Below are 18,773 nucleotides of genomic sequence, written 5' to 3'. Positions count from 1 at the left end.
GCGCAGGCGGAGCCGCCGCGCGGGACCCGCTTGGCAGCTCGGGGAGTGCGCGGCGCGGAGCGGCGCGGAGCGGCTCGGTCCGGCCGCGCGCGCGTGAACTCCGCGTGGGCGCTGCACCCCTCCGCGGGGGGTGTGAGCACGGCCCACTCGGGACATTTGGCATCAAAATGTTACTCCCGGGTGTCGCCTCCAGAAGGGGGACGAATTATAAACAAATTCTGTGATCTTGAAATAAAAAGTATAGTTGCAAAGAGGTTATAGGCAACGCTATTTTTAATGTAGCGTATATCCAGCGATATACACACACTGTGGGTAAAGCGCGCGTTTCCCCGCGCACCCCTCCGCACGTCGCTGCTCCGTGCACGGAAAGTTTCTCTGGGAAAGAGCCGAGCGGGGAGAAGCGGGAGCCTGGGCGGCTGCTTCCCCCCCAACCTGACCCATCTAGCGCACTCTCCTCCCACTCCCCCCGCTGGATTATTTACTCGGCTATAGAAGCTACTCCTTTTCCCCGTATTAATATTAACAAACTCTCTGTAAAAGCAAGAGGCTGATCAGATACAACTCATTTCAATTTCAAATGAGCCGGTAAAACCTAGAGAGCGAGAGAGCGGAGAAGGCAGAGAGGGGAGAAATCTTCCCATTCGAGGAACCGCCTCACTCGCGCTTTCTTCTCGGTATTAAACGAAAGACACTGTAAAACGTTTAGCAAGGTGGGTGAAAAAACCCAACAGTCGCTAAAACAAACAAACAAACGCATACGAACCGAAAAAGCCTCCCAGGTGCCACTCCAGTATTTAGGCAGCGCTGCAGAGCGGGCACTGGCGCTGCTTTTCATCGCTGCGCGGGGCGATCCCCTCCCGCCCCGCAGCACTCGGTACAGTAGATTTTGAGAAAAAGACAAACGAAGCTATCAGCGGGGATGATGTTGAAGAATGAAGATAATAATGTTGCTATAGGTGGTACTTCACATGACATTATTTTTCACTGAATATTTAAAGAGATGTTTCGGCAGAGATGGATACACTCAGCGCCGGCTGTCACCCGCCTTACCCTGACACAGTGGGAAAGAAACCGAACCTCAACATATAGAAACGCACAAGTTACTTATATCTATACACACATATATGCAGACAAAATACCCACGCGGATCTATTTACACATCTGTGTCTGTATTTATAACTGTATCAATCACTCCATTAGCTTCCCACGGTTTCTAATCTAGTTGCTCTCCCAAAATTATTCGCGTTTACAATTTCATTATACATTTGTCGATTAAGCTTAAGACAAATTTTTCCAGATGCGCAGTACCTTTGCTTTGTGGCAGGAAAAAGGCGGCCKTGGACCTGTAATTAAAAAGAGCAACAACAGCAACAACAAGGAGAAAAACAGCGGATTACTGAGAAAGAAATTAATCTGGAGAAATTAAGTTTTGTAACTTTTTTTTTCGTTTCTCTGCTCCCTCGCTAGTGTGTGAAGCGACGGTTAGTATTTAATCTAGGACCGCTTGATTATTTATTGTTTGTTTTCCTCTCCTTCACTGGGGGCCGGGAGGGGTGGGGAAGGGGTGGGGGCAGAGCAGCATTTCCAGGGCTAGAGAAAAAACGGTCTTTATTGTTGTTGATAGCAATACATCAATTAAATGTCATTGTCTCTAACAGAAGTTGTGAGAGTTCACAAACGTAAATACTCTGCTCTCGGGTCTTCCCTCTCGGAGCTCCCAATGACAGTGACAGATATTTTTCCCTCCCCGCCACACCTTGGAGATCTTTTTTTTTCTTGGATTATTCTTTTTAATGGAGGTGGGAGGCTTTCTAATGTGCTTCAATGCAAATCAGCCTGGCTGGAAGACACCCGTGGTGGGGATCGATCTCCAGTTCATTGAGATGAGCACTGAAGGGAGATTGTAAACAGGGGATAATTTGCAGTTCATTCGGCTCAGAGACGATTTCAATGAGATGCAACACACTAGACTGGATTATTGTTATTAAGGTTTGCGATCAGACACAACAACCTTAACACTCAGGGGTTAAAAGCTACACAATCCCCACATAGTTATAATGCATCGTTAATAACGATCTGGGGGGAAATCCAATTGATTTCATATTTTCTGCAAATTTTCACCTCCGGAGCAGCTTGCCAGGCGGAGTTTCGCTGGCCCCAGCGCGCTCCCGCCGCGCAGGCAGCGCCGGAGCCGGAGCCGGAGCGGGACCCGCGGAGCCGCTCCGGCGGCGCGCTGCTTTCGCACAAGAATTAAAGCACTGTCAAGAAAACGCTCTCGCTGGATAACTGAATCACTCGCATCTTCATACTACAAAAATACCTGCTCTTTAGTTAGCAGGGCGGTTGCTCTTTTTTCTCCTCCTCTTCGTCTTCTACGCCCCCCCCCCCTTTTTAACTCAAAAGATACGTTGCCTAACAGTTTCAAACGTCGCTACAGTTGACCTCTAAAGCGAGCCGTTTTTCAGCTAACACAGGCTACATATATTTTAGAAATGCGTGCAATTAGGGGCTTCCAGATGCCGCAGTCAGCTGGGACCTTGGCTTTGTGCTCCGCTCTGTAATAAAGTTTGGCGGCAGCGCGGAGCCGCTCCGCGCGGCTGCTCCGCGGCCAGGGGCTGCGCCGCGCTCTCGCTCCGGGCATCCCGGTCCCGCCGGGTGACTCGGCGGGCTTAGGTATCACCACCTCTGTGGGCATGCTGTCAGCTCGCCCCCCTCCCCTGCTCTCGTCTCCTTTTTGATTTATTTTCTAATGATCATTCCTCATGAAAAAAAAAAAAGTGGGGGGAGAACCAGAATTGAATCCTTCTCCATTATTACTGACAACTAATAATTGATCATTGCTCACAAACACAAGCTTTTAGCCGCATAATTGAATCGTAAGCAATACGGGYTGAGCTAAAGGCAAAAGGAAAAAATCGAGGAAAGAGCCTCCCCCCTCTGCCTCCCCCCAGATCTCCCAACACCGCAGTGATGGGGAATTCCCCCGCCCCCGAGATAACAGAAGGGAACATGACTAATGCCATAACCGGCCAAGGTGGGATTATTTAATTCAATTCTTTCTTTACGCATTTGCTGCCTTTTGTTTAACCTGATGGCTGGCAAATTTTTACACCTAGCTGTCCCTTTGAGTTTATTGATGAAGGTGCTTCTGAAATGATTATCAGGAGATTTACAGCCATCACTCCCCACCTACGGGAAAAGTAGTAAAATCAATCCCTCAATCAATCAGACCCCTCTATGCATATCTTTTTAATCTGCTCTTTTAGCTGTTTTATTACAAYACAAGCATTAAATATGTTTGTTTCAAATTTAACACAAATGCCTCCGAAGGACTCTGTCAATTTAGACATAAATCATCAAGTAAACAAGCTAGATGGAAAATCGTCTTTCTTGGGCAAGATGGTTAAAAATTGAGGAACAAATATACCTAGATTGCTTCATTCCTTTACCAGCGATATACCACACCAGTGTGTAGGCAACTGTCTGTATGTACAGCCCAAAAGATAGAAAAAAATATACAGGAGGATAAATGTGCAGCACTGAGACTTCTGTGCACTTTTTTTACATGAATATACAGAGAACTAAGAGAGCGCTAATAACTACAAATACTCTCACACCCTAAAGACTATCATTATTTCCTCCATTTGATTTTTTTTTTTTTTTGGTAGCAGAATCTCTTAATTCCTATGTTAAAAATAAGGTTTTTTAAATTCAGTATCAAGCACTTGGGAAAATTCCTTTATTTTAGTATTATTACTGATCTCAAGATRTAACTCTACTCTTTATATACCTTTTTTAGATCAATGAAATAAATTAGAGGGCATTTCAGGTAGGTGGCTTAGGTCAAAGACCTTCCCAGCTGGTTTGGTATGCAGTGGTCAGCATGTACGGTCACTTCTATAGAGCACCAAGAATTTTATTTGATGCCACAGGGGAAATTTTTCCTACAAGCCACATCCTTTTATATCCCAGTTTAATTTTTTATATCTCAGTGTATCAAAGCCACATAAAGCCACAATGTGCCTCCACCAGAAATAAAGAATTTTAGAAATGAAGTGAAACAGATTTCTCCAGCCTCAGATACAAAACTTTAAAAAACACTCTGGGCTGCGAAAACATCTTCCAAAGACATATTGTGATATCTCCCCATCACAGAAATGACTCCGGGTAGAACAAAAAAAAAAAAAAAAGACACTGAAATATGTACATGTCAAAAGAACAGTCATGAAAAAATACATCTGATATCAGATGATGAGATATAACTAGCTATCAGTCAAGATTTCTTCCAAATATCTTGCTTTAAGAAAAGTGCCTTYATACAGCAGAAAAACTTCACAGTCACAATTGCTTTGCACCTGGGTATATATTCATGAGAGTCTTCGTGTGGATTTTTTTTTTAATTATCATAGCTATCATTTCTTTAATCAAAGCACTATTTAAAATAGTATAAAATATGGAGGTGGGAGCCATTTAAAAGCAAATGAAGGAGTAGGACTGAGGGATATATTTTCTAGGATTTTTATGGAAAAAGACGTGCTCCTCAAAAAAAATGTTCCCTTAGGATTTGCTTACCTTTGAAACAAAATTATGCAAAATTTCTGTAGCCTGTCAAAATAAAAATACAAGGCCAAAATTTCACATGGCAATTGTCTAGTAATGTACAGATGACTTTCTACAAGGTAATCACCTAGCAAAGGAAGACCTGTTGTCACAGATAGATTTTCCCTGTCAAATCAGATTTATAGAGTGCACATTTTTATTTACGTTTTGAGGTTTCAGTCTAATTTGGACAATATGCAGCCACTGCAGGATAAACATGTCTCATACCTCAGGGGAAATGTTGCCTGCATCGGTCCCAAATTTCATGACTAATGAGATGAAACTGACAACCCGACTCGTTTCCGTGACATATTTTTGATTCAAACACAGTGGAAGAATTTGCAAGTACATATGTTTTATTTGCATAATATTGGGGTGCCCTGATTAACGTATGGCGTTTACAACGTGCAGATTGTCACACTCTTTGCATCGACACAAGAAGCTAGCCTGGCAGCCGCGAGTTTCAAAACGGTAAATGTCATATGAATAATCTTGTGCTTTCCATGCCTGTGCTAAGCAGAGTACCTTCGGCACCCAGTTTGGGCAAGTCTATTAAAAGAATTGGTCTTCAATGGCAATGTGTTATCCCTGAGTATAAATACGTTTGCTCGCTGACTTACAAGCACATTTTCYTGCAGCTTGTGGGGACCCCATTTCCTCATGGAGTAATCTGTTCCGGCTGCAGTTCTGCAGCTTTTTTTTCCCCCCATTTGTGATCATTTAACATTCAAGTAGCAACAACAGCAACTGCCTACCCCAAAAGGTAACTCCGAGTTTTCTGTCTCTTAAAATAATTCTTCAGCTGGAAAGGCGGGGAAGAACAAAGCTCTCAGTTGCCAGCCAGCTGTCACTGAACTATCAGCAGATACTATACATCAACCGCCATGATCCAGAGATGGCCTTAATAACTACCGCTCCATAAGCCCAAGAGCATATAGTTAGAAGATGGAACTTGCACTTTCTTTTCCTTCCCTGAGTAGAGCTCAAGTAATGAGATTCAACAGAGCAATCTTCAAAAAGACCCTTCCACACAATTTCATAAACCAGATTTGGGGTTAGGAAAACAATTTCTATCCTTTACATCCCTTATACAGTAAGCGTGGGCTATTAGCATGGCTGCACAAGTTATTTCTTGAATCTCACCGTGAATTACATATTCTGCTTTGTAGTCCTTCTTMAAGGAACTTCAAATTCCATTTTAAATGAAGTTTGCAGAACCCGTTTATTTGTGTGTTGTGTGTAGTGCTCTGAAGTCTAGCTGGCTCTTTCACAGTACTCTATAGAAACATTAAGCCAATCTGAGCTCACTCCTAACCACGGGCACCCTAGGAGCACTGCCCAAATAGGAACTTCAAGCTTCAGTAAGCTTTAGATCATACTAAAGGTGTAAAGCCATACATGCAAAGACAAATGTAGCCCCAGTCAGTACTGACTCAGCTATCCAACCTATATTGCAACAGGCAGAGCAAAAGGGGGAGAACCATACTTGAATATGAGACAACATAGTACATGCCGGAAAAACTTGACTCAAACACCAGTGCTTATTCTACATCTATTTGTACAGCTGCAGGATGCATCATATATGCATCGCTGGGTCCATGAAAAGCCACTTTTCTTGCTCTCAGAAGCACCCAATCCCAAGCACTTTACTGGTGAAAGCCCTCTTCATGCAGGAAGCAGAGCAGCAACACGGTAGCACGGGCAGGGTTTCAGTCTACAACTGCACAGGAGCAAATTCCCGGCAGGGGCTGACTGGAACAACTGGACACATTGGTCCATTGTCCACAGCTGCCTGCCACCACTCACCTGGAAGACGCTGTGGCTACAGCTCAGCTGGGGCAAGTAGCGAGTGCGCATTCCCAGTCTGCTTTGCACTACCGTTAGCAAAATGTTTGCATGACATATTCTGCCAGTAAGGGATGGAAATCTCCGGCATGGGGCAACAGTGCGTGGTATGGTAACTTCTTAAGCTGTTCCAGCTGTTTGCAAATAAAATATGTGTCTAAGCCCCCAGTCTATACAAACTGATTTCTGAGAGGAGCTGTATTTGTGTATGTGTGCCAAATCAGGCCCATTACTAACTACAGATGAATATAAACAACTGTTTCACAGAAAAAAGGTCTAGAGAAGCCACCAGTGACAATTATTAGCATGCACATAACATACCTCAGAGTAAGATGTCTCTGGTTAATATGTTTAGTTGACAGTTGCATACCTTTGCACTCCCATACATTGCAGTGCTTGAAGTCACTTGCTCTCTCTCTCTAAAGTTTACTCAACCTGGCTTCTTTTGCAGCTGAAGCAGCTTCCACTTTTATGCTGCATGAAAGCACAAGCAAAGCTATCATATTTAAGAATAACAGTTTCATGAAAACAGAGAGCCAAATGCATTATAAATGTACTGAATTAAGTGGTATTAAACAAAGGATAAATATCGTTCATTCCCTCCTCCCCCTTCAGTACTGTCCTCTCTGACACCGTACATGTAATCTCAAAATACAATAACACTGCTGCACTCGCTCTGTTCAAACACTATCATTTACTCTTTGTTTCACTCCTAGAATTTTCTAATAGCAAAATTCAATTTCACCCGGCGCTGCTCTCCAAGGATTGCCAGACCTGCYGCTCCTTTGCCCCACTCGTAATGGATTACTCTGAGGTAGGACAAGACCTGACTGTGTTCGAGATGGGAGTCACACTGAGCAGAAGCAATTAGGTAAACTCAGTGCAAAGGTAAAAAGTGAGATGGACGTGAGCCTAATGGGTGAGAGACAGGCAAATCTACATTCAGGGCCAGCGCAGCCATCACCAGCCAGCCAGAACATGCGGCTGCCTAGGGCTGCAAAATGTTTAGTAACACTTCCCTGCGCTAGTGACTGTGCCTTGTGAGGGACCTACATTTAATGTTTTGCCTAGAGCAACAAAATCCTGTAGCTGGTGCTGGCTGCCATAGGCAGGGAAGCCTGCAGGAATCCGTTTGCTGGTATTCAGGCGACTGGGAAAGAACTCACTGCTTCTCTAAGCAAAACAACTATGACATCTTAGGAGTACAGCTCCTTAAACCACCTGCTTAAATCTATTAATCACAGGTAATCTTGGCTCTTCAAAGGGATTATTCAAAGAGGATATAAATACTAGATAAGCAAAGACAAAAACTGTTACTGGTAATACACGTCCACTTATTGTGATGGCACACAATTATTTTTATAATAAATGTAGCCAGTAACATAACACAGAAAGTTCTCATGGGATTGACTCTCCTTTCAGAAATGAACTGAAGAATTCACTTTGCATTTCTTACTATTCTGCTTCCTTACTGTCATTCCCATAAAATCAATCAAAGTGATAACTGGAATGTCTAGAAACAGCCAGAATTTAATCTRGAAGAATTATACACAAGCATATCAGTATTGGGAGTATATCTGGTTAAAGGAGCCATGTATCAGTACAGAGGATGCAATGTCCTGCGCTTGGAGCGTTGGCATATATCTCCAAGATTATACTGATTTCAGAGTAATAAGATGGCATTATGGAAAATTGCTTGGAAACATGCCTGTTGTAAAGATAAATATACGCTACAAAATTTGAAGTGAATTAAAAATACATTCATTTTATAACAAACCATATGCTAGTTGTTTACATTGTATTCAGTAAATATTAGTGATAAGCCCTAATTTAAACCCAGATTCTGCTAAGCCCCACATTTTGGGAAAATCTGACTGTGAGCCCAAGCTTTGCAGCTCACACACATGACCCAATTTATGTAGCTAGGGGCAAGGCAGCACAGACCCACCAAGTGTTTTTAAATACTATCTTTTTATAGGCCATTTTCCGACCTGTGTGCGAAGAATCCTGTTTAAGTGGGCTCTGCACTCTTCCCCAGTGTGGAAGAGAGATCAGCTCCCTTCCTTGAAAGATTTCTTATTCTGAACTCCAAAGGCCCTGCTGGAGGAGCTGAGGCGTTGGCTCGCCAAACAGGGATAGAGAGAGGCCAGCTGCTGCTTTCTGTAGCCCGCAGGAGTCTCCTGCCACCGCAAAGACCCTGCTGTGCCTGCCGGTCCCGCTCCGGTCCCTGCTCGGCTCGGCAGGTCCTCGGGGACGGGGCGGCACGGCCACGGCCCGGGGCCAAGGCTGCTTTGGAGGCGCCAGCCCTCCGTGCTCTGCTCGGCCTGTTTGCCTGGATCCTGCGATTTCCGGACGTCCGGGAGGTTTGTGTATAAAACTTGTCATCGTCTCCGAAGAATACAAGGGAAATTTTGTGAAGTTTCCCTCAAGGCATTTTTTCAAACCACATGGATGTTACTGGATAGGGATTTAGTCTATCCCAACAAAAACAACTGCACTTTTCAATACGTAGCACACAAATTTATTGAGTAGCTAAAATGCAGTGTATTCTAGGTTCCTCGAAAATGGCAGGMCAACACATTTTTACATTGGACTATCCTATTTGGATATTTACTACTTTATTGTATCTTTTCAAATCAAACCATCGACATCATTTAGAATTTATTGTGGAGAGAATGAAGGTGCTTGACTGACACATGATGGTGGATTAACTGCATTAGAAGCTCTGGTTGTTTTATTTATAGCATTCTCTTTCACTCCGGAAAGGGCCATGAACTTGAATTTGTGCTGCACAAAATTGCAATACTKCAAGCTAAAACTTTCCTTCTCAATCTAAGTTCATTTTAAATTGTTATGCTTTACAAATTTCCAAATGGGATTCTAATTGTTGACAGACATTTTACATTACATGTGTCTATCACTTTGATTTAATATGCATTTTCAATGAAATTTAAAAAAGGCCTCTAAGGTGGCAATTTAACAGCAAGACATGCTGTGAATTTTAGATATAAAAAATATCTAGTTTTCAAGGGTTTTTTTGTACTTGCAAAAATGGCCCGCAAAGAAAAAAAAAATCAGAGAATGTCTGTATGATTGAATTATCAGGAGCTAAATATCTCCAAGAATATTACCTACTGTTTTAGTCAGTCTCAGTCATCAGAGGCAAACCAGTTTTTACATTTGTGCAGCATTTCAGGAGTGCACTTCAAGAAGTATTAACCATGAAAGAAATAAAATATATTTCGAAATCCTATGTCTGGTTTATTACATCTCATGACCTGATTTAATTTTCTTCTACAGAAAACACACATTGAAATGTCTCTAAGTAATAGGTACTTCTTGTCGAGTTTGATAAGAGACATTTAAAAGGAATTCTAAATGTATTCTGAAAGATAAGAGCAAAGCTAGCTTTTTTGTGTCCCTAAAAGAGCAGAAACCAGACCTGGGAGAGCACACATGCTGCAGAGGAGACCTGCTCTATATCAAGTCTACTTTTGAAATCATCAGCATTGTAGTTAATGTATAGGCCCTAAACTATAGATATCAACAGCATAGTGGGAACAACTTTGCAACTTTATTTTACTTAAAATTTGTTAAACAAAATATTAGCTATTTTGCAAATACTTACATTTTCTTTACAATATTAATACAAACATCTTGGCTTTCGCTTATTTTATATAAATAGCTTTAGATCATCTTGTTTTAGTGGTCCTGCAGGGTGTCCCAAAACCTATACTTGATGGAAAGGATAAACATTCATTAAACTTCAAAGGCTGCCAAAAACTCCAGTTATTTTGATTTAGGGGAATCATTTAAATTAATCCCCATGTTTGTGTAGAAAATATGTAATGTAATCCATTTCTCTGTCTCCAGCTTCAAGTCACTTACCACTGGAAAAAAAAAATTGCTTTACTAATGTTTCCTGTCTTGAATAACTGGAAAAAAAAACGAAGGCTTCATATCCTTTAAAAGAATTCTGGCTTAGTGACACTGAGAAACAAATATTATAATACACGACTGTGTGCTTATATCTTTGTATAACTGTTGTTAAGACTAACACACACAACAGAGTTCATCAGTGGGAGCAGTAAACCCAAATTCAATAAACTTTAAAAAAAAAAAAAAACCCAGCAAAATAGCCAATTACTTTTTCGAATGGCTTTCTGCCTTAGCATCCCAACTCAGCAGAGTACTGATACGCTACAGAAAACTCACAGTCACCCCTAGAACACATTTTCCTTTTTGCTAAGCCTCTCTTAAAATTGGGCAGAAATTTTAGCAGGATGAAGAGCTTGTTTTTTGCTTTTTACTTTAAAATTAATCTACTCCTCAGCTGACAGAATACGTATACTCTGTGAGAGGCACCGAGCAAAAAATAAAAGGAGTGAGAACCTCAGCTCTTGTAAATCACTGTAATGCCACTGAAGTCAATGGGACTACGTCAATTTATACAAGCTGAGGTTGTGGCCTAATATTTGTGCTGAAATGTTGAGGCTCTAGCGGTATCCCTGAGCTGTATAAATATTTGTTGGACGCTAGCTCTCAGAGTGCAGGGGGTGGATTGCTCATCACCAAACAATTTGGAACCTTATCGTTTCACCTTTCTTAAGGAAATCCTTTGTTTTTTCGAGGGGGAATTTTGCCTGAGTAAAGACTATAGATTTGGTCCATCTTACTTTGTACAGGAATTACACTGTGTAAAATGAAACAGTAATTTTCATCTGGACTTTTGAACTTGCACCAGTCTGAGTGTACTACCCTGATTCGTGCAATGTACTGTACATGAATGACCCGTAATGTTTACAAAATGAATTAGTTTGACTCCAACTTTCTAGCCAGAAAGTAATCAAAGTGAAGAGCCAAGCTATTTCTGAAATTCCAGCTTCCCTAACTAGAAACTGCATGCTCTGCCTCACTAATCAGTGTATTAACATTAAATGTGCATATTCTATAGTGGAGGACAATTAATAACAGCAGTGATACTGAGCAGTGTACACATATTAACTGTTCAAACCCTGTGCTGCTCTTACGGGGCACACAACTCTGATCACAGCATGTGGTACAGGGACCAAAAAAAAAAAAATGTCGGTGAATGATTAATCCGCAAGTTGTGTCTTTTTTCTATATTAAATGCCTGGAAACATTCTGACTTCTTTCAAAGCCAATACATGTATTCATAGACATATATTCAGGAGTCTTCCTATGCAAATATTTTTAGTAGGGTTATTCATTATTGGTGTCCTTCCCCATAAAATCTTGGAAGCCCTGGTTTATTTTCTCATCAACCATCTTAAATTAAGAATTCAGCAACATCAGAACCATCTTAAGAATAATCTCATCCCATAAAACCCATCAGCCTTTGCTGCATGGAACATAAAATAATAATTACAAAAGAAAACAATGTTACTTATGGATTTTCTCTGAGTCTGAAATTCAAAAGGGGTCACTGAACTTTACTTCAGAAAACCACCCTCCTAAACTGAAAAGCACCACTTCACATGATGCTGGAGACATCTCAGAGCCAAATTGTTTGCTCCTGTAAATGGTTAGTGTGCCACAAAGGGAGGATACGAAATAAAGCTCTGATGATTCAGACCAGCAGAGGATCTGAACCACTTCTCCCCACACCAGTCAGTTAAAACAAAATTCAAAGCCTCCCCCCAACACCTGATTAGTAAATGAGCTCTTCATTTCATGTAAATTAGCATAACACTCCTGATATCTGACTGAAGCAGAGTTATAATGGGACTTACCACCAAGAAGATCTGGGCCAGGGTGTTTTAATGTTGGTTTCATGTGTGGGGGCTGAGAACCTGGTTCTTCATCCTTATTCAGGCTGAAAACACAGAAAGCACCACAGAGCTATACATCAGCTGAGGAACTGATCTGTTTAAGGGAGGGAGACTAAAGGGGCTCAGTTCTTCCAAAATTAGCAACACTAGTGAGGGGTATAGTTCAGGTCGAATGACAGGTGACCAGGATGCTGCCCAACACCTCCCTATCCATATCATAGCCGCATCCAGTCTCTGTTAGCTTCTATTTCCAGACTAAATTTGCAAATCCAGAGGAGTGGTAAAAAAGAATAACATTTTGATAAAATAGCTTGGCAGGATATCTTTAACATTCATCTAAAAATCAGAGGTTAATAAACGGTTAAATTTGATTCTAGCTTCTCTTAAGTAGTAATAAGTCAATATTTTTGTCTTTTGTCATCTGAGGGTTTCTACAGGAGCACAGAAAATTTCATCAATGATCTTTCCATGCTTTATAGCATTATGCCTTTGTACTATTATCCATCCGTATGCTTATCTCATGTGTATCTATTAGCCGTATGAAAATAACTATCAGTCCCTTCACCCCAGAGCAAGTATCAATAGGAAGAATGACAGTGGCTAGTTTGCACACTTGAAATGGTTTATTTGTTGCAATCCTGTGCACAAGATGTTTATCAGTAAGCACCAGACAGCCATGCAGAAGAAGGAGCCTTAATTCTGTCTGAGACAGCCTCTTATTGCTATTGATAGTTAGCATCAGTGTCCAGTCTGAGAAATGGAACTGCTGCAGGCAACTTCAGTCAAGACACCCTATTGATCTACTGCTTCCTTTGCCTCCCTCAAGCTAGAGAAGAAAAATAAAAAGGGGAGGAAAAGCTTGCTGTATAAGGGGCAATGCAGCCGTCTACGACTTACCATCATTCAAAAGGGGTGTGTATGTGCATGGATATTCCTGATATTCAGTGCCTCAGACAACTGTAAATCACATGCACAGCCATGATAAATATAAATGTCAATGTGTTGGAAATGTCCTTTATATAAGAGATGTCACTGGAACTACATTTTTAGCATGAAACATTTTTGCTGCTTTTTATTTTTCATTGACTTATTGTGCTTCTGTTATATCCTGTCTAACACAATCAATCTAAAGCATAATATCTGAGAGTCCTATTCATAAATAATACATATTTGGGTCATTTTCATTTGTATCCTACAATGAAGATTTACAAGCCAGAAACAAAACAAGAAACAATGTGTGGAATGCTCTTATTCAGTGGATAAGAATATATTACTGTGATCAATTAATCTGTTTTTCTGTGCATTAGGTGGACATCTTTATGGTACATCCATAAGGGTTTATAACTTAGGAGAGACAGAATCAGCTCTAAGGCTCTAACATAAAATGCATGTACTCAGAAAAGAGAAACTTTTTCAAAGTTTTTTTTTCCAAAGGGAAATGTGTTAATTTTGGCAAACTCAACCACAGCAATACCCCATCTATCAACATACTATGTCGCTTTGCCCTCTATACTACCTCTCATGTTAAATGAAAGACAAAATTGACCATGTTATACCATGGCTAAAAGTCAAAATAATAATTCTGGTGATTTCTCTAGTGCCAAAGATATTCATATTCCACCATAAAACATGCACATTCGTTCTACAGAAAGGCAAAGAGACACACAGAAAAGTTCCAGCTCAATTTTCTTTTCTGTTAAAAGTTAGTAGACAAAATTAATTAAAAATTTCTATATGAATATAAGCTGCAGGAGCAAATCATAACATGACAGATGAAAGAGAGAGCGAGATAAACACTGTGCTATACCAGGATCTCACAGAGGAAACTACAGCCACCTCCGCGGCCCAGGAGGGCTTGTGTTCTGCTGCTGGGCCACGTCAGAGGAGCCGCGGGAGTGGACTCAATATCGACACCTCCGCCTGCAGAGAAGCAGCGCAAGTTAGTGCTTGGTGAGTAAAAAAAAAAGCCTAATCAGCCAGTGTTACTTTAGGAAGGAAAGTCAGACTATGCAAGAACTGCAGACAACATAATTGGTGAGAGAAGGTCTGGACGAAAGGCAGGCAGGAGGACGAGGCAGGCTGCTGGGTTAATTCCCCTCTTTGGCCCAAATGTTGAGAGATGCAGACTGTGCATGTGCTCAGTGCTTTGGACTGTGGTCCTTACTCAACATGGGGCCCGTGTACTAGTTTTTCATCTCTGGAAATTCGCTACACGGATAATAAGTGAAATGAGTTTTGCAACTACAGCAAAAAAAGCAATTTTATATTTCATAGGCCTTTTAAAACCTTTTCCAATAGAAAATAAAAATAACAGTAAGGAAAAAAACACTACATTTCAATTCCCTTTTTTATAGTTTGACTTTGCAGATGTTTCTGGGTCAGAGGTGAACATGTCTTCAGGTGTCAAAAGATGCAATAACCTGAGTCAAAAATGGCCCAATCCCCAGAACCGTAACTGTGCCAGAATATCCCCACCTTAGAAGCTTGCTGGCAGCAACGTGCTCCAGGTGTCTGACACGGCACAAAGCTGGTAGTCATTTTAATATTTTCCATGCTCATGTAAATGGACTTGATGTGTGTTCATCAAATGTGGGAAAACACCAAAGGAATTTTGTACCATCTGTTTATAGGTAAAATGCTTGCTTTGCTTACAATTTAGTGCAAAATCAGAAAATAGAATGAATGAAAGCAAGCAGTGGGTTTTGTTCCATTTTGTTTTTATAAATTTGAGGCTTGAGGTCATATCAGAAAATGAAGTAAGTTCAAAGGTTCATTCTTTCAGATACAGGGATATTATCAGAGCCCCACGGAGCTCTTAAATCTGCACCACATGGCTATGTCCTACAAGCTAGGGGAACCCCGAGCACACGCGGGATTTGACAACTTCCGCAGGACGCGGCCAGGGAGCAAGGCTCACACCTGGGGTGGCCTGGTGTCTGCCTGAACGCTCCAGCTGGCAGCATTTCAGCATGCCTGACCAACCTCATGTGAGAAGCAAGAACCAGAAGGCCCATTTAGAAAAAGCATCACCTCAGTTTACTTAATACCTCATACTGAATTGGGTGTTTTGTTGGAATTTATGCCAAGTTTAATTCAATTAATATGGTAGATGCCAATCAAACTGTCCATCTCTGTTGTGTTGGTCTGGTTTTAGTAAGACTGTTGTATAAGATACAAATATGTCTGAGGTCCTGGAAGCAGTTATGATATTAAAAGGTTGGCTGTGGTTACAGTGATTTTCAGCATCAGCTAATAGACATCAACTTGTCATCAGAAGAGGCATTTCAGACCTTACGTGTTCTTTCATTCCATACTAAACAAGCACTTACACTTTCCTACAGAGAACTGATAACCAGGCCTGGGAAATTTATACCCGAACCCGAGTCAGACACTCTGTCAGAAGATGATGTCAAATAAAATTTCGAAAGCATATTTTCATTATATCTCATTGGGGCATGAGATCTTGCCTTGGGTGAGAGAAGAGTTAACACAGCTGGCAGAGGAGAAAAGTATCAGAAAAAAACAAATTGACAAAGATAATCAAATCCAGACATACGCAATCTGAAATCTCACAGGAGATTTAAGGTAAGCTAAAAGGATCCTATAGTGTCAAATGCTGCTAAACCATCCAGTACAACCTGAAGAGAAGACAGAACAAAATATCCGTAGCAACATGCACCAGATGCTTGGCAGGGTAGGTCAGTACATCTCCATTGAGACAGTCTCTACTGCTTTACACTGGCTAAACCTGGTCCCTAATGGCCTAAAAAAGATATTTTAATCTTGACACCGCCATTGTARTGGGGTATAAAAGTTGAGAAAAAGAGTTTGAAAGTGTCTATGGTCAGTTAATTAGGAAAACAACTAGTTCCCCACAGCATAATCTACCGGATTTGCCAAAAGAGACAAGTTTTATGTGTTTCAATCAGAAAAGTGCAACTCCTCCAGTAGAGTGGCTGAGACATTTACTTTGGAAAGGAGAAATCTTATTTCCAAGGTCAGTCTGAGGTTTCCTGGGTTCAGAGTAAAATGTTTTGTGGGGCCAAAGAAATATTTACTGGGTTCTAGGGAGCAGGGAGTGGATGTGTAGTTTGAACATATTTCAAGTCAGCCTGGGAGGTCTTTTTGTTTTTACATATTTGTGTCTCCTCAGACAACCTTTTTTTTTTCCCTGAGAAATTGGAAGCAAAGAAAATGATGACATATTTTGCCAGTACATTCAGTCAGACCATTTCCTGCATTGAATCAGGGAAGCTGTGTTATTGGCACCTCTTCCACAACGTATTTCTTTCCAGTGCATCATATGAAATGATACAGTCAAATTTTGCCCAAGGGCTGCCATTCCTCCTGTGCTAAACTAGAAGGAGTTTCCGTATTAAGCAATGGTTTGCTTTATGTGACCTTTGACAGTGGGAGCGTTGGAAGAATGACATTATATGTTGTAGGGATAGTGCTAGGCGGAGCTTGCTGGGCACGCTCATAAATTAAACAGCAGCATATTACAAATGAGCTCCATAATGAGTAGGTGATTGGAAGATGTGCTACTGCATGCTGGAGATTAACATCCAAATAGAGAAACTATCACCTAGCCCAGAAGTGGCAGTAAAAGGTTAAAAGAAATATTCAATATTATCAATCATATTAAAAAAAGAGAGAACTTCTTACAGCTGCCAAAGGAGCTTGGGGGAATTAATGTGTTTGTGTCAAAAGGACTGAGAACAAGTGAAATAGGACTATAGTGATTGCCAGAATCTTACTTGCCTGGAGAGATAACATTGGACATCCAGCTTAACTAGGCAGGTGCCAGGAATCCTCTTGTGGATRCTATGGAGCTGCTTTCAAATACAAGAATGTACACTGAGCCCCGTGCTCCAGTCCCCTCTGTGCTTTCTGAGTTGTGCATTAAATCAGAGAAAACTCCGCTGAGGTGTAATGACCTGAAACCAGACAGGAGCTAAGAAATCAATGTTTTAAGTAAAACAGCAATTATAAAAAGATCTACAGTTCCATGTAATCAGGTAAATTACTAGAAGTGGCATAAAGCACCTAAATTGGAGAAAGAGTGGAGGAAGGGGGAATGGAGGAAGAAGGTGGTCCCTGGGGTGATACGCGATAGGATGCTTAGTCTGTGTAGAGGGCTAAAGGTTAAGTGAAAATGAGATGAAGGAATGATCAGATATAGTCAGATCAGAGACAGTTAAATAAAGGAATGCGCTAACCTAAGATAAATGTGAAGAAGCATGCCTGTGCTTAGTGTGTTGGTGCAGCCATTCTCCAGCAGCTCAGGAACCAGAGTGGGCAACTCCTGATTCCAAACCCACGTTATTCCTAGCTGAAACTCCTCCAAGCAAAGAAAAAAAGGGATAAGGACACAAGTTTAATACTCCTCTCTGCCACTCCAATAGTGTAAAAGAGATACTAAAGTCCATCTAATTACATTTACACATTTTGAGGTCCCTTTCTACTGCTGGTGTGATATAAATCAACCTTAGTGATGAGAAAAAGAATCAGGCCTGTGCCATCTGTGGTTTCTGACTGTGAGAGAGATGCTGTTTAAAGAATCTGAAAACAGAAGTACTGAAAAGTACTTGAAAGCTGCAAACTTGGTTGGTTGGCTAACATTTTCATGGGTCACACAGCTCTCATTAGAATGTGTTTCTATAACAACAAACAGCATTTGGTTAAAATACGTGCTTAATGTAGCAAATAAATGCTCAGGACACAGTCCATGTAAAAACCCATCAAATATTTTGGTAAATCTCCATTCTTAGCCTACTTGATAAAAATTGCCTGTGAGGAGAGAAAGCTCAAGAAATAACTGATATATATGTCCAAGTCTGGAAATAACCACAGGAATTTTGTTTCAAAAGCCTTTGGTGGCTTATAGCTTTTAAAAGCTTCTAAGAACAGCCTTAAATTTGTAGACCCCAAGATGACAGTTCAAATACTTGGGCATATAATTTAGAGGTCAGCATTTTTTTGTGTTTCCTCACAAGTCTGCTTCACATATACAATTAGATCTGGGAATTAGAAGTTGGAGCTTTAACTTATCTACTAGATGCTAATACCTGCAGAATGCCAAAACTGGATTTCTGAAAGTAAGTTTTGGTGCCCTCAACAATTTTTGTGCTACAACTCTTTGAGGGTGAGAAACTGTTCTGTGTTGGTCACTATGAGTTTGATTAGTCACAGAATTCACTGAATCTACCTGAACTTCCTAACTTGAAGACTAACACAGATCCCATATATATTTACGTCAAGTGGAAAACTACAATGAAAGAAGTGTGAAAGTCTGCAAATGAGGTGTTTCAAATGAAAGAGGAAGGTGAAACATTTTGACCCTATTTAATCAAGTCAGTTTTCCTCTGAATTATACCTGTTTCCTTGTCTAGCATCTTAGATACCTTCCAAGAGTCTAGCAACAGAGTATGTAAGTGGCATTCAACAATAAAGAAGAATGAAAGCTGCTCACAAAGCTCCTCCTGTCCTCATGTGCTAAAAAGCAGGGTTTCAGCGGAAGAGACAAAAGCATGTCTG

Source organism: Apteryx rowi, unplaced genomic scaffold, assembly GCF_003343035.1.
Source record: "Apteryx rowi isolate R43461 unplaced genomic scaffold, aptRow1 scaffold_28, whole genome shotgun sequence".
Lineage (NCBI taxonomy): Eukaryota > Metazoa > Chordata > Aves > Apterygiformes > Apterygidae > Apteryx > Apteryx rowi.
This window is presented reverse-complemented; position numbering follows the sequence as displayed.